The 13446-nt window shown below is 42.0% G+C and overlaps 1 protein-coding gene across 9 annotated transcripts in view; it reads right to left on the reverse strand.

The window, feature by feature from the left end:
• WDFY4 (WDFY family member 4) overlaps nt 1-3547 on the reverse strand; it is a 295693-nt gene extending 292146 nt beyond the window's left edge. For 5 of the 9 annotated variants that reach the window (XM_077945551.1, XM_077945549.1, XM_077945550.1 and 2 more), the window contains exon 1: nt 3286-3547. The gene's annotated coding sequence lies outside the window, so the exon portion shown is untranslated. Of the gene's footprint in view, nt 1-2758; nt 2904-3285 lie in introns of those variants that run through there. The other 4 variants (XM_077945546.1, XM_015146989.3, XM_077945547.1 and 1 more) reach the window with 4 other exon arrangements.
• Nucleotides 3548-13446: the final 9899 nt, after the last annotated feature.

The following is a 13446-nucleotide window of genomic DNA, read 5'->3' on the forward strand; positions in this document are numbered from 1 at the left end:
TTTCAAGACAGAAAGGAAGAAGAAAAGAATGGGGAGGCTCTTTCTAGATATCGAAATTTATTATAAACCTGTGGTTAACAATATTGTCTAGTATTGGCAAAGGGTTAAACAAATTGGCAGAATAGAGAACCAGGAAAGACCCCCATGGACATGACGACTCAACTCACAACAGAGCTACCATGGATCAGTGAATAAAGAATGGCCTATTAGGCCGGGTGTGGTGGCTCACGCCTGTAATCCCAGCACTTTCGGAGGCCAAGGTGGGTGGATCGCCCAAGGTCAGGAATTCAAGACCAGCCTGACTAACACAGAGAAACCCCATCTCTACTTAAAAATCCAAAAATTAGCCAGGTATGGTGGTGCACACCAGTAGTCCCAGCTACTGGGGAGGCTGAGGCAGAAGAATCGCTTGAACCCAGGAGGTGGAGGCTGCAGTGAGCCAAGATCATACCACTGCACTCCAGCCTGGGTGACAGAACAAGGGTGGCGGGTATTGGTAATCTCAGCTACTAGGGAGGCTGAGGCAGGAGAATTGCTTGAACCTGGGAGGTAAAGGTTGCAGTGAGCTGAGATCATGCCATGCCATTGCACTCCAGCCTCGGTGACAGAGCAAGACTCTATCTCAAAAAAAAAAAAAAAAAAAAAAAAAAAAAAGGAAATAAAAAAAAACGGCCTGTTAAATAAATGGTGCCAAGACTCTTGGTTATCCATATGGGAAAAGCAAAATAAAATGAGGTTTCTTCCCACCTCATGCCATACAGAAAAGCCATTTCCAGGCAGACTAGAGACTTAAGTGTAAAAAGTAATATTATAAAATTATTTGAAAAAATATGAGAATAATTTTACAACCTTACAGTGGAGAATTTCTTAGATAACACAGAACAAGTATAAATCATAAAGCGACAGATGGATAAACTTGTTTGAAACTAAGAAATTCAGTCTTTAATAAAAACCACAGGAATATAAGGAGACAAGGCACCAACCAATGGAAAATATTTGTTATATATATAAATGATAAAAAGTAGTATCCAGAACATGTATTGAATTATGGCAAATCAATAGGATAAAAGACAGGTAACTCCATGAGAAATGGACAAAAAATGTGAACAGGAAAAGGGACCCCAAATGGCCACTAAACATATGAAAAAGATGCCCAACCTTAGTAATTTGGGCAATGCAAATTAAAAACATGCTAAGATAGCTTTTCATTTCTACCAGATTGGCAGAAATACAGTACCTGACAATACCAAATGTTGGTGAAGATGTGGAGCAACAGAAACTTTGGTGCATTGCTGAGGGTTGGGTAAAATGAGCAAAAACTTTGGAAAACAATGTGGTGACAGCCAGTAAGGCTGAAAATATGTATAAACTATGACCCACCAATTCTATTTCTAGAGTATATACCCTAGAGAAATTCTTGCACACACGCCCAAAGATGCATGTACAAAAATAGTTCTAGCAGCACTGCTTATAATAGAAAAAAAAAAATAAACTCTTGAAATATCTCAAGTGCCCATCAGTAGCATCTCAGATAAATATATTGAGGTATATTCATCTAATAGAATACTATACTGCAGAAAACATGAAATATTTACAGGTACGTGCAACAATATGAAGGAATTTCAGAAACATACTTTTGAACCAATTAGGCAAATTTTAAAAGAATATTTAATTCCATGTTTATGGAGTTCAACAGCTTGCAATCATACATATATAGCAATTTAAATAGGGGATGTAAAACTAGAAAAAAAAGCAAGGGAACGATAAACCCAAAATTCTGGACAGTTGCTGCTTCTGAAAAGGGAGGGAGAAGGATGGGTATGAAGAGGACTTCGAAGATGATGCTCAGCTTTAAAAAATCTAAGGTATCAGCACACAGGGTTTATGCTACTTTTATTACTTTTATCTTATTATGGTCTTTCTAAATTTTCTTTTCTTTCTTTCTTTTTTTTTTTTTTTTTTTTTTTTTTTTAGAGATGGAGTTTCATCATGTTGTCCAGACTGGTCTCAAACTCCTGACCTCAGGTGATCTGCCCCTGTTAACCTCCCAAAGTGCTGGGATTACAGGCGTGAGCCACTGTGCCTGGCTGAACTTTTCTTTTCTTTCAACACTGAAAATCTTCCCAAGCTCATGGAAGAATAGCCCAGGTGCTCAGGATGGAGAGACAGGAAGGGCCTCCCTGACCTGACCCTGTTCCCTACCTCGCTGGCCAGAGCCCCAGACATGCCCCTTACCCCACTCTACCACACCAACCTCCACCAGGTCTCCGCCTTCAGACCCTTGTCAAGAACACTTCTCAGAAACCCACAGGGCTCGGCCTCCCTCAAACAGGTCCCCTCTCAGAAGACTAGAGCCATCCCCACCCTCCCAAGACCCCCACCCTACCTGCCACTCTCCCACAGGCTGAGCACCACAGACCCGTGTCCGCTTTGACCAGAGCCTGGCAGGGTGTGGCTTCTCAACACCTATATGTTAAATAACTAAATGAATGACTATACACAAACTCATATTAAAATTAGTGTGCTCCGTGGAAAGAGTAATACATAGCGTCCTTAGTTATCAAATCAGCTCCTCCCTCACTTTAGATAGGTTGGGACAAAGGATCGGTTTAGTGTTTTAGAAGTTTCATTTCAGAGGAAATGAAGAATCAGTCCTTACTGAGCAGGTGGCCCTGCTTAGGCAGAAAATGCCGGCGTTTCAACGGTTTGCTGTAACAATTCAGATGAGGGAAGTGAGCCCAGGGAGGCACCTACTTACCAGAATCCAGTGAGTAATGGCAGGGCCAGGACAGACCAGCTCCCTCTGAGGCTCGTTGGAAATGGCCCTCCGGCTCTGCACTCCTCAGAGACCTATGCGGGGTCTTGGAGGGCGAGTCTTACTGTCGGCCTACTCTCTCCGCCCCCTTGACAACCAGGAAAGCCCGTGTCAGCCCTTCCCAGGAACCCTTTCATAGCAGGACCCCGAGAAAAGACTTGACCTGACGTCGGAGGTCAAGGAGTGCTGCTGGAGCTCAGCCTGACTCCCAAACCTCAGCGGTGACATACGCTTCGGCAGACCCAGGCCCTGGAATGGCCCTGACCACATGGGCCGCCCACGCCACACACACTTCCTGCTCCCCAGCTCACCTCCTCTCCCACATCCACAAACCCGAACCAGGCACTGGGTCACATGTGCCCCCATACTCAGCCTCCCAGGAGGCAGCCAGTAGGCCCCACGCTGACAGGCGGGGCCCACATGCCCACCTCTAGGCTGGCCTGGCTTGGCCAAGAAGCAAGGTGGCCTACCTAGAGGGGTGGCCGTCAGCGCCTGCAGATATCAGATGGCATGGAACCCCTCATCCCCAGCCGCAGCCCCTCAGGCTCGGGGGAAGAGGACCCGGCCCCGCATCGTCAATCTTCAGCGCCGTTTCACTCTGAATCACTCGCGCTGGGTCTCTGCTCATTTCCTGGAGAAAGCAGAAGTGGAGAGCAGGCAGATGCGTGACTCTGCCGGCTCTCCAGCCGACCACCGAGCTGCTGGAGTTCTGGCGGGTGACTTGGGTTCTGCAGCAAGGCCCCTTGGGTCTGTGCACTCTCCGTGGTCAAGCGGTGCTGGGTGGGGCCAAGGACAAAATGGAAAGTAGAGCTCGGCCCTAGAAGAGTAGGTCTGGATTCTGTGTTCCCTCTTCACTAGCCATGTGACCACTGGTGCACATCTCTCCTCTCTGGGCCTCTGGCAAAATGAGAACAATGATCGTGTTAGGTGAATCTAATCAGAGGCGCGTTTCAAGCGCACCCCTGGACATGGCATGGGTTCGACAGCCCTCGCCCCACAAAGCTCAGGGTTGCCCACTTGAATTTCTTCCTCCCCTATCCTCAGATCGAACTTGACCCACCAATCAGGACCAACCAGTGTTGGTCCTCCTGCGGCCAACACTGAGGCAAGGATGAGATGACATCTAAAACCATAGAATGGAAGTCTCTGAAACTCAGACTCCAAATTCTCATTCCTCTGAGTATATTAACTAGGCTGAATTATCCATGTCACCTATCCATAACGGCATCTGCACAGGATGAACAAGCATGTCCTTTCACACACAATCCTGCTTGTGCTCTGTAAAAGGAGAATTTTGCCACAGAGCAAGGGCACTTGTTAGCGCTAATGCCTGATCCTTGACCCTCAGTGCAGCTCATCGTCTGTCTCTAGCTCACAAAACCAGTGGACCATGCATGACTGACTGAGAGGCAGCAGCAACATCACTTGTTATGAGATGGAGTAAGGCTCCAAGATTGGTTTAAAGCGGAAAATAACATTTGTCATAAAACCTCACCCTCCACCAATGCAAACTTGTCAGTAGACAGCAGCCAAAATAGTAGATCTGTCCAGCTGCACTCCAGCCTGGGTGACAAGGCCGAAACTCTGTCTCAAAAAAAAAAAAAAAAAAGAAAGAAAAAGAAAAGAGAAATTGAAAGGATACATGCAGTGCCAGCCAGGGGAAAGAGAAAACCTTAGAGAATTTGCAGTGAAGTGTTTGTTGTATATGATGAAAATACCTCCCTCATTGTCACCAATGAAATCATAAAATCTACAAGATATTGCCTGAAATCAGAGGCCTATGGTAAGAGCAGATTAGACACAGGACCTTCCACAGAGGCAGGAAGGGTGGCCAGCATGGGACAGGTCAGGACGCCATGCCTGTGAATGCCCAAAGGAAGCACGGAGAGTCTGTCATAGTGGGAGTTCGCAAAGTCTGCTGAAGGGCCCTCATGCACCCAGGTCTCCTACCTTCTGCCCTCCCCAGCACCTTGCTGGGTAGCCAACAGCAGGCAGGTAAAGAGCACTAAATTCAGAGCTAGAAACTCAAGGTTGAAATTCTCACTATCTTAACTGAGATAATTGACATCTTTAAGTCTGTTTCTTATTTGCAGAATGAAAGAATGCCTTGTTAGAAGGAACAAGTCAAATAACATTTGCAAGAGAGTTTTTAAACACTAAAAAGGGCTCTGCAAATGCAAGCTTTTATTAGTGAGAGAGTTGCCCAAGCTAAGACATTGAAGCAGCCAGGGCAACTATGAACCGCCCATGTAAATGTTTTGTTGATAGGCAATGTGAGATTCTCTGATTTTTAAACAATTGCCCCAAAATGGCAGTTTTACTTCTGCATCCAGTTATGATGATGTGACTGATACAGGACATACCCTCCTATTGAAAGCAACTACAAAATAGTTCAAATACATAAGATAATTGTTTTCAGGCATTGAATAGCAAGACTGATCCTTGAGATAAGGAAAACACACAAGGTGAACCCCACAATTGCCCTGGAGTTTTTTCTAGGGATGCTTTTTCTGCTGTGATGCAGGTAGGTGGGGCCCCAGAGACAGTAGTGTCCCTGAACTAAAAAGGTTTAAGTCAGAGTTCAAAGCTGCTGAAGGTGCTGGAATGTTCAGGGCAGGTTCCTGAGGAGAGTGTGCCTTTTGGGAACTCATTGTGTGTGCCCTTGGCCAAGGATTCTTATGTGTGCACAGAGTGAGACTCCAAGAGATCCAGCAGGGGTCACTTAACCCAAGACCAAGCGCTAAAGGAAGTAACAGAGAATGTGCAGAGCTTGGAATGTTGCAATTGCATCCCATGGAGAGTGGAGAGACTTCACTGAGCATTGTGAGACTTCACTTCGCACCTCAGAGCCCTCACCCCACCAAGCTCAGAGCTGCCCTGTTGTATTCCTTGCTCCCCAATCCTCAGATCAAACTTGAAACATCAATCAGGGGAGTCCTCCTGCAGACTAACATGAAGGTAATGATGAGAGGAAATTTAAAACCGTAAAACTCTGAAGCTCAGACTCCACACTGGAGAAGACCCACACCCTAGAATAAAAGCCATGAAGTTGGAACAAGTTCAAAATTGAAATAAAATAGCTCTATGTGATAAGTTACTTTTATAAGTTAACTTGACTGGGCCATGAGGTGCCCAAACATTTGGCGAGACATTATTCTGGGCATGTCAGTAAGGGTATTTTTGGATGAGATAAATATTTGAATCAGTAGACTGAGTCAAGCAGACTGTTCTCCCTAATATGCATGGGTGGCTTCCAATCAGTTGAAGACCTGAATAGAACAGAAGGCTGAGTAAGAGGACACTTTGGCTGCCTGACTCCTTGAGCTGGAACATCAGTCATCTCCTGCCTTTGGACTGGAACACTTACACCACTGGCTCTTCCGATTCTCAGGCCTTTGAACTCAGACTGCACCTTAAGCCATTGGTTCTTCTGGGTCTCCAGTTTGTTGACTGAAGATCTTAAGACTTCTCATCCTCTATAATCATGTGAGCCAATTCCTTATAATAAATAAAGAAATAAACAAACAAGAGCATGCATGCATGTACATATATAGATATATACATATATATGCTTATATATGTATATCCAATTGGTTCTGTCTCTCTGGAGAACCCTAATTTAACCAAACAAAGCATAAAAGAAGCAAGTCTGACAGAATTGAAAGGATAGTCCAGTAATTTTTTTTTGAGACAGTCTGGCTCTGTCCCCCAAGATGGAGTGCAGTGGGGTGATCTCGGCTCACTGCAACCTTCACCTCCTGGGTTCAAGCGATTCTCGTGCCTCAGCCTCCCAAGTAGCTGGGATTATAAGCACGTGCCACCATGCCCAGCTGATTTTTTGTATTTTTAATAGAGACACTGTTTCACCGTGTTGGCCAGGCAGATCTCAAACTCATGAGCTCAAACGATCCCATCACCTCCCCCTCACAAAGTGCTGGGATTACAGGTGTGAGCCACTGCAGCCAAGGAATTTAACTGCCAACCAGAACAAAACTCAACATACTTTAAAGGAAGAAAATGTAATGCAGCCTCCTTTCAATTTAACATCCATACTATCTAGCACACAGTTAAAATTAGTAGAAATCTGAAAAAGCAAAAGAATGTAACCCATAACAAGAAATAAAAAACTCTCAGTAGAAATGAACCCCAAGGTGAACCAGATGTTGGAATTATTTCATAAGAACTTTAAAGCAGCTATCAGAAACATATTTAGGAACTTAAAAAAAAAGCTGGCAAATTTCAGCAAAAAAAAAAAAAAATAGAAAATATAAGAAGATTCAAATGTAAATTCTAGAACTGAGAAGTATATCTGAAGTAAAAAATTTGTACTGATGGACCAACGGCAAATTGGTGACCACAGAAAAAAAGGGTTAATGAACTTGAAGACTTATTAATAAAAATTATACAATTTGAAGGACAGAGGGGAAAAATGTTGAAGAAAAAACACAAATTCAGCTGCTCTTGGGGCAATATGAAACGGTATAATATATGAGTAAATGGGGTCTCAGAGAGAGAGGAGAGCAGAAAAGCACATTTGAAGAAATGATGTTTGAAATTTCCCAGATTTATTGAAAAACAGCAAGTTGCAGACATGATAAGTTTAGTGAAACTCAAGCATCACCAAGTGCAAAGAAAAACCATACTTAGCACATCATAGTCAAGCATCAGAAACAAAAGTATTATCTTAAAACAGTCAGAGAGCAAGAAAGCAGTCAGAAAGAAAAAAATATTACATAAAGAGAAACAAAAATACTATTTAAGGCTGATGTTTTATCAGAAGCAATGAATGCCATAAGAGAATAGAAAGACATCTTTAACATGCTAAAGGAAAACAACAAAAATTGTTAACCAGTAATTCAATAGCCAATGAATGTCTCTGTAAAAATGAGAATAAAATACATTCATTTCAGGTAAGTGAAGCTGAGATATTCATCTCCAGCATCCTTGCACTATAAGAAATTCTAAAGGCAGTTTTTGAAGCTGAAGGGAAAAGACGCCAGATGGAAACTTGGATCTATAGGAAGAACAGAAAAGCACTCTTAATAGCAAATGTGTGAGTAAATAAAAACAAACCATGTACTATTCATTGTTTTAACTTCTTTAACAGACTATGACAGCTTAAAGTGAAAATTGCAGTACTGTACTTTAGAGTTGATAGCATATGTGGATAGAATGTATTTCACAACTACAGCACCAAAGAGTGAGAAATCAATGGAAGCATATTGTTGCAATCTCACATTTTACATAAAAATAGTATGTATTATGACAATTTACTCTAAGTAAATTATTTCACAAGAACTTTAAAGCAGCTATCAGAAACATATTTAGGAACTTAAAGAAAAAGTTGGCAATTTACTCTAAGTAAATTGTCATAAGGATATGTAATTTCTTCATGGCTTTGTGACAAAGATGTCAGAAAAGTAAAAGTTTAGTTCCAATCAACAAACACACACTGAGCATCTCTTCTGTGCCAGGTCCCAGGTAGGCCCTGAAGAAACAATGATGAACAGGGCAGAGCTGCTATGAAGGTTACTTCCTTGCTGCAGAGCAGTCTACACCAGTCGTTCAAGTTGGCAGGTAGTTCTCCCCCATATAGCAATTTAGGAATACTGCTCCATTGTCCCTTAGAGTCTTGTCACCTGCATCCAGTCTGTAAAAAAGGAAAGGGAGTGGACAAGACAAGACACACCTGTGCCGATAAAGACCCAGCCTCTGAGTGGTCTACATCACTTTGGCTAACATGCCATTGTAACCACATGGCCATATCAAGCTGCAAGGAAGACTGGGAAGTGTAGATCTGCCATGGGCCAGCCTCAGTCCTGTTATAAGAGAGAATGCACTTTGGTAGGCTGTCGGTCTCCACTATGATCTCTTCAGAGCACTTACCATCACTTATCAGGGCAATATACTAAAAAGTTAATAATTATAAAATAAATATTTTTCTGACTTTTAAAATAAAGCATGTTAATTCTAAATAGTATGTAAAAATAAAAAGAAGAAGGAATAAAATAAAACTCACTAATACCCTCTGCTGAGCAATAGCATTTCAGTCTTTTTTTTCCATGTTTACCAAAGTATATTTCTTTGGTCTTATTTTTTGTTCTTAACAAATTGGAATCATGCCATATATTCCCCTTCATAATTTGTTGGGTTTTTCTTTCACTTAATTCATCACAAGCAGTCCCCCATTTCATTACTAGAATGTATTTTCTATACCATCTTGGGAGAAAAAATGAAAACTATTTACACAGCAACAGGACATGTTTAACAGACCTGGAGAGAAAGCAGCTTCCTGGGTGCTGGTTGCATTTCCATATTCCCCAAGAGAATCATAATTAACTCCAGAAAAAGAGAGAGGATCCCACCATCAGACTGTACTTTCAGGGAGATGTAAGTACTGGTGCAAACGGAAGATAAACCCACAGGACACCTGGAGCCTGCAGGAGAAATAGTCAATACCACTGCTGACATCCCATGAAACTTGGAGAAAGGAGGGAGGATTGGAAAACTACAAATGAGTGAATTCTGTCATAATTTTCGAAGCTGGCCTGAAGATCCAACTCCATATTGGTAGAGTTAACATAAAACTCAAAAGGAGCCCACTGAGAAGATGAAGAACCATGAGCCATCACCAGGTGAATACAGGCCATTCAACCCATTTCAATTGGCATTAGGATTTTCCAGGACCAAGTCCTAAGCTGGGTTTTGGAGGCACAAATAATAAATAAGAATGCTTTCCCCAACGAGCTTTCAAGCTAAGAACAAGTCCTTTAGGCTAAGCACATTTATCTTTGGTGTGTGAGATCAAGAGTGCTGGCATCACTTTGGGTATGAGCTCCAATAAGGTGCTGGATAAGGCCTCTCATGATTTATGCATCCATGTATTCCTCTACCATCTCCACACCACCATATGCCTGGTACTATGCAAGATGCCTAGTGTGGCGAGATCCAGTCTGTCTTTGGGGGAGTTCATAGACACCACACACACCATACAGGTCTCACCCACCACACACAGACTCACACCTGTCATGCCAAAATGGTTTAATTTTAGGGAAGTAGGAATAAAGAGTTGAAACTTCAGTTTAACTCTGAGTGCTTTATTTCTTCACATCAGTGATGCAGCATTGCCAGAAATGAGGTTCTATCTACAGAGTTTCCACTTTGAGGAAGGTCCTGTGGGACCAGAGGGAGGATGTCAGTGAGCAGCAGCCTTGGAAGGGGAAGGGGAATGGCAGTATGGAAGGTTAGGGAATGCTTTGAAAAGACATTCATGGGAAACAAAAGCCTTTTCAACAAGTGATGCTGAAACGACATGGTTACCCGTAATGAAAACAAATCAAGGCACTTTTGTTGAAAATCAATTGACCATAAATGCATGGTTTTATTTCTGGGTTCTGTCTCCTGTTCCATTGGTCAATGTGTCTGTTTTTATGGCAGAACAGTGCTGTTTTGTTTACTATAGCTTTGTAATATATTTTGAAACCAGATGGTGATGCCTCCAGCCTTGTTCTCTTCTTTTAGCTCAAAATTTGGTGTATTTTGTGGCTCCATATGAATTTCAGAAATTTTTTTCTGTTTCTATCAAGAATGACTTTAGAATTTTGGTGGGGATTACATTATTTCCTAGACACAAATGTTAAAACTAAAGTTGCCATGCTCCTAGGAGAAAACATAGGAGAATATCTGTGCAATTTGAGAGGAGACAAAGTTTTTCTTGGACAGGATACAGAAAGCAATAACCAAAATAGAAAAGATTGATAAATTAGACTTCATCTAAATTTAAAACTTCTTTTAATCAAAGACACTGTTAGTAAATGAAAGGCAAGTCATGGACAGGGAGAAAATATTACTGACCAAGGAAGTATCCAGAGTATATAAACAACTCTGACAAATCAATAATCAAAAGATGAACAGCCCAATAAAAAGCAGAAAAACAGACTTGAAGAGACACTTTATCAAATATATATATATGTATATATATCTCCAAATGGCCAAAAAGCACATGAAAAGGTGCTCAACATTGTTAATTATTAAGGAAGTGCAAACTAAAACCACATTGAGACACCTCAGCACATTCGTTTACAATGGCTAAAATTTTAGAGACCATCAACATTAAATGTTGCAACTGGAGCAACTAGAATGCTCCTACATTGCTGATAGGAATGTATAATGATGCAAACATTTTCATAAACAGTTTAACAGTTTCTTAGAAAGTAAAATATACACTTATCATGAGACCCACCCACCAATTTCACCACCAGACACTTAGCCAAGAAAAATGGAAACACATGTCCACACAAAGATTATGCATAAATATTCACGATGGCTTTATTCATAATAACTAAAAACCAGAAACAACCCACGAGTTCATTAATGGGTAATCAATAAATGATCCATGATATATTCATACAGTGAAATTCTACTCTACAGTTAAAAAAAAAATCCAACTATCGATACGCTGTTCAACATGGATTCCTTTCACAGGCACTAAGCTTGACTACAGGAGGTTGTACACAAAAGAGTCCATACTGTGATTCCATTCATATAAAATTATCCAGCAGGCAAAACTAACCTATGGTGAAAAAAATCAGAACAGCAGTTGCCCTGGGAAGGGGCTATTGATTGGATAAAAGCATAAACTTTGTGAGGTGATGAAAATATTTAATATTTTCATAGGAATGTGTGTTACAATTGTGGAACAAATTTGTCAAAACCATACAGATAAGATTTGTGCATTTCAACACGCATAAAATTGTACATTGAAAAACTATGAAAATAATTAAATGGGGTAAGGAGTGGGTATAAATGAAACAAAAACGGCAAAATGTTAATCCAGGTTGAGGCTGGATGTTGAATATATAGTGGTTCATTATATTACTATACTCAGTTTATAGATATTCAATTTTTTTTCCATAATAAAAGTTTTTTAGAAAAAAGAGAGAGAGGCTGGGCACAGTGGCTCATGCCTGTAATCCTAACACTGAGGATTAGGAGGCTGAGGGAAGTGGGTTACTTGAGATTAGGAGTTCGAAGCCAGCTTGACCAAATTGATGACACCCCATCTCTACTAAAAATACAAAAATTAGCTGGGTGTGGTGGCATGCACCTGCAATCCCAGTTACTCAGGAGGCTGAGGCAGGAGAATTACTTGAACCCAGGAGTCGAGGTTTCAGTGAGCCGAAATCATCAGCCTGGGCGGCAGGGTGAGACTCTATCTCAAAAATAAAAAACAAAAAATTTAAAAAAAGAATGAAAAGAGAGAGAGAATTAGAGCAGGATGGAAGGCTAGGTATTTCAGAAATTAAAATATGCTCTACATTTTTTTTTTTTTTTTTTTGAAACAGAGTTTCACTCTTATTGCCCAGGCTGGAGTACAGTGGCATGATCTGGGCTCACTTCAACCTCCACCTTCCGGTTTCAAGTGTTTCTCCTGCCTCAGCCTCCCAAGTAGCTGGGATTAGAGGTGCCCTTCAACACGCTCAGCTAATTTTTGTATTTTTAGTAGAAATAGGTTTTCACCATGTTAGACAGGCTGGTCTTGACCTCGTGATCTGCCCGCCTTGGCCTCCCAAAGTGCTGGGACTACAGGTGTGAGCCATCATGCCTGGCCCTAAATCTTTTATCATGGAAACAGTGTGTCATGGGAATAAACAGAGAACAACGAAACGGAATAGAAAATCCAGAAATAGCCTCAACTGTGAAAATGTATCATACAGAAAGGTGGCATCTCAAATCAGTGGGGAAAGATGGACAGTTAATAAATGATGTTGGGATAACCAGGTAGACATACACCAAAAAATAAAATTAGATCCATTTACATGACTTGATAAAAGTCAAATGAATCCATTGTTTACAAGTAACAAACAAAATCATACAAACCCCCAAAGATAAATAAATAAAGAGGATTCACAAGGCATCTAGCAGGTAATAGTGAGTAGGTGGCTCTGGAGGAGTGGCCACCCAGCAGGTCAGTCCCAAGTAGATGCCAGGTTCAAGGCTGATGAGCATGGGGAGCCTGGGTCTGGATAGTTCCAGCAGGAAAGGACACAGCTGGCCAGCAGGGAAGGTGGCCCCAGAGGCTGCTTGGAGGCCTGGAAAACCAGGGGAGACCAAAGTAAAACACGAGTTCATTTCAGAGGTGTGTCTGTGAAATGAAGCTAATGACGTCGCTGCTGACAGCTTGTTGAGGGATTCAATGTGATGGGGTGAGTAAGGAGCATAGCCAAGCCTCCGGCTCTGAGATAGATTCTGTCCATATCATTCTCTCCTTGGAGCTCGGTTTTCTCATCTGTAAAGTGGGTACATCGATCCATACCTGGCAGAATCATGAAAAGCAAGGGCACAGAGCACCTGGCCCAAAGCCTGGCACGCAAGTGGGCACATGGCAAACGTAGCTGCTGCATCACGGTCATGTTTATTCCTTGTCATTATTATCTTTTGTGCCTCTCCTCTCTGGGCTGTCTGTGGAATGGGGAGGAATCTGTTGAACTAGAGGGCCCATCAGGTATCTTCCCCCTAGCACTCTGCAAGGAATCCATCTGCACTTCTGAAGGTGGCCTGGAGATTCTTCTATTTCTCTCCCTGCTGTGCAGTCCCTTAAGAGAGGATTAACCTGGGAAAACCCCGCCCAC

Source organism: Macaca mulatta, chromosome 9, assembly GCF_049350105.2.
Source record: "Macaca mulatta isolate MMU2019108-1 chromosome 9, T2T-MMU8v2.0, whole genome shotgun sequence".
NCBI classification, from domain to species: Eukaryota; Metazoa; Chordata; class Mammalia; order Primates; family Cercopithecidae; genus Macaca; species Macaca mulatta.